We start from the raw sequence: 3690 nt of genomic DNA on the forward strand, positions 1-3690 counted from the left end.
CCAGCGCGGCGAGCTTATAAATAGAGGATGAGCCACCATAATTAAGGATCTTCGGCGTCTTCTCGAAGTTTCCGACCGAGAACTTCTTGGATTTACTCGCTTTTTTTTATTTTCCGAAGTTCATAGCTTAGTTTAATTCTATAGTTAAAGAAACGATCTTTTTGTATTCCGCATGTTCACAGCACTATTCTGAGTTTTGGGTATAAAAGTCGAAGTTGTTTTGTTTTCGTCATCTTGTTTACTGTTCCAGTTCAGTTTCACTTTCAAGTCTTCGATCAAGTGTCCGAATATTTATTATGTTGAATGGCAAAGTGTTTGTGTTTTGCCTAGCGTGCCTAGGTAGTTAAGTCCTTAATTCAGCCTGTAGCTTACTTGATCCATTAAATTGTGTCAGCATGATGAGTAGCTTGGTCAAGTAGTTAGTTTACATTCTGCCTAAGGTAAATCCAGTAATTAAAAACTCTCAAATTAAAGCATGGAAGTAGCCGAACCCTGTTCACTACTCACACACTCGATACACCGGTTTCTCTGTGGGATCAACCCCGTACTTGCCGCTTTACTGTTAAAGTAGTGCGAGTCTGGGAGTTATAAATTACATTGGTGGCGAGCGAGAGCGAGTTATCTTCTATATAACTTGATCAAATCTGAATCGCTCCCGTAGATCCCAACCACTAGCCAATTATTTGTACATGTGGACGAATAATCATCTGCCATGTGGCAATCATAAAAAACGCTCAAGGCAATTTTTTTCAGGCTGCAATATCCAATACGGTAGACTGCAATTTTTGCCCGACTGCAATATCCAATACGCCAGACAACAATCTATACATTGTAGTGTAGCGTTTATACTATTGCATTGTAGCGTTTATAATATTGCAGGATACGTGATGTCACAGTGTCACTTTAAAAGGTGTTGTCATTTTAACGCACCCCTATATCAGTATCTTTGGTCCCTGATAAATCTTATATATTTTCTTATTTGGACAATCCTCAATAAATAATTTATTTCATTTTTGCTATTTTTAGTAAAAAAAATTCTATATTTAAAAACTCATTTTACTCGTAATTATTATATAATTAATATGTATAAAAGTATAGTCCACATTTCGTTAACTTTTTCTAATCACTTTCTTTTACAAAGTCAAACAATTTTTTAAGATCCGCACAGTCAAATATGAGACATCATTTAGGGACCGGAAGGATTGATAGAAAATATAGAAAAAAGTTAAATATGAGACATCTATTAGGAATAGGAGGAATTAATAGAAAAAATTTAAATGTGAATCTCATTTCAATATACTCCATTTTATGTTATTTAAAGACATTTTAACTTAATGGGTATTTTAAAAAAAAGATGATTTTATGCAGAAGGAAAAAAAACATGTAAAAGAATTACTACTAGATTTTGGGTCTTACTATATACTCCATTTACGAAAATGGAAAAAAAATGTAAATGTAGCTTTAAATGGTGGACGTTCAAAAATGGCAAAACGTGTGATGTTTTGGTGGACGGAAGAAATGAGTTAATCAATATGATGTATACTTATCGTTTATAATAAAAGTGAATTGAAAATCATAAACGTGGACTGACCGAAATGACAAATCGAAAATCCTAATTGTAGACGAAGTGAATATATACTTATGTGTCACAAAATTCATTTAAATGATATACTACCTCCATCCCCCAATATGCCGACAAGAATTTTAAAAAATGTAACGGAAAATGGGTTGAAAAAATTAGCGGAATATGTATGTCATTTTTATATATTAATATTACAATAAAATGAGTTGGTAACCAACGCAGTAAGACATCTAATAAAAGACGAATCAAAATGAGAAATTGAGATATATATTGGAGGTAAACATAGTAATAAAACTGATTAAAGAAAAAGGATCATGAAATTTAGGATCTTGGTGTGTCGTTGGTTGACAGGGATGTCCAAACATGATTTATGATACAATAAAGTTTAAATTATTATTTTCTCTTCTGACTTTTTTTCACGTATATTTGCTATATTATTTTTTATAATACTTTTCGAGTATAATTTTTAATGAGAATGATGGACCATCATACCGACTTTTGGGCAAAATTGCCCTCGGGAAAATGATAGTTATATTTACTACATAGTATAATAGTTTATAGTTATATTTAAATAAAATTTAATCTGTTGGTATAGATCTGCTCGAAATAAATTTTAAATTTTCAAGAATGAATGTGGTCCTGCTTTAAATTTGAATATAGCATAGATTCAAATTTGCATTTCATGAATAATTAATTGGAATTTACACAGTGGCTATCACAATAGTTTGCAAAATACGTACATACTACCGTATACTACATACGTCCCACAGTAAGTGTCACATTTTGTCATTTCAGTTCATTTCATAATAAAAGTCACATTTTACTTAACCATAAATATTAAGTAGGTCTCACGTTCCACTAACTCACTTCACTCACAATCTATTAGAGTGTCAACAACAACACCGGAACAACCACACCACAACCACAAAAAAAAAAGAAAAACTTGTCAGTCTAGTCATTACAGTCATGCACCTCAGCCACAAAAAACTTATTCAGCCACGCCACAGCCACAAAAAACTTGTCCAGCCACGCCACCGCCCCTTCTTACATTTTATTTAATTATTTGTATATTTTAATTGGACTATTACAAAATTAATTGTACAAAAACATATATAAAAATACAATTCATTAAAGAAAATTAAATCAAATCTTCGTTATATTATAATTTGGAAAATTATACAACGAAAATTACATAAAAATACTGGCAGCTCACTCGGTGTCATCCTCGGAATCCACCGCAACATCTGCATCCCCAGCAGCCTCCGCATCGTCTTCGGAGATTTGCTGTAACACCCCGACTTTTTCTACCCTTTTTATTTGTTCTCGTAGAGACATCGTTTGTGCACCTGAAATTTTTGTCTTTGTTTCGTTTGTCGATAGAAGGATATAATCATTTTGGGCCTTTAACAATTATTCTTTTCCTACCCCCAATTTATTTAATTTTTCAAGCCCAATTCATTTTATTTGAAACTACATTTTGAAGCCCAATCATTTTTGTTTTGAGAAATGTCTATCTGTTTGTTTTGCAAGGGAGTTGTCCCTACTAGACCTATTGAAATCGAATTCGGGTCTGACTAGGGAGTGAGTCCCTACTCAGGCTAGTGTACACCAATGGGGATCGTGAGCCGTCTTTTGGGTTGGCCGGTCCAGTGATTGAGTTTGCGGCCACATTCTCGCTTCACATTATGTTGTTGATGTTGATGAGATTGATGTTGATGTTGATGATTGCTTAGTGGGGAATGAGTCCCTACTATGAGTTTAATCGAATTCGGGTCCTAGCAAGGGTGCGTCCCTACTCGGACTAGTGTGCACGATGAGGACCGTGAGTCATCGAACGGGTTGGCCGGTTTTCATGCTCGTGGAAAGTGGCTCCCTTACACGGCACCCTAAAGAACAAATATGGCAGTTTCTTACATAATTCAAGGAGAAATGGTTGTGTTTTGAAATGATGAGGAAAAAGGATTTGAGGATGAGTTGAAAGTTTGTGTTTGAGATATTTTAGTGTCTCGGGCCCTTTCAAAGTTAAAACCCCGAGGTCACTCAATGGTGGCATGATATAACTGTTTTTCTAAAATTGTTTTGGCATTTGTCCACTGAGTGCATCAAGT

This window comes from Salvia splendens, chromosome 18, assembly GCF_004379255.2.
Source record: "Salvia splendens isolate huo1 chromosome 18, SspV2, whole genome shotgun sequence".
NCBI lineage: Eukaryota > Viridiplantae > Streptophyta > Magnoliopsida > Lamiales > Lamiaceae > Salvia > Salvia splendens.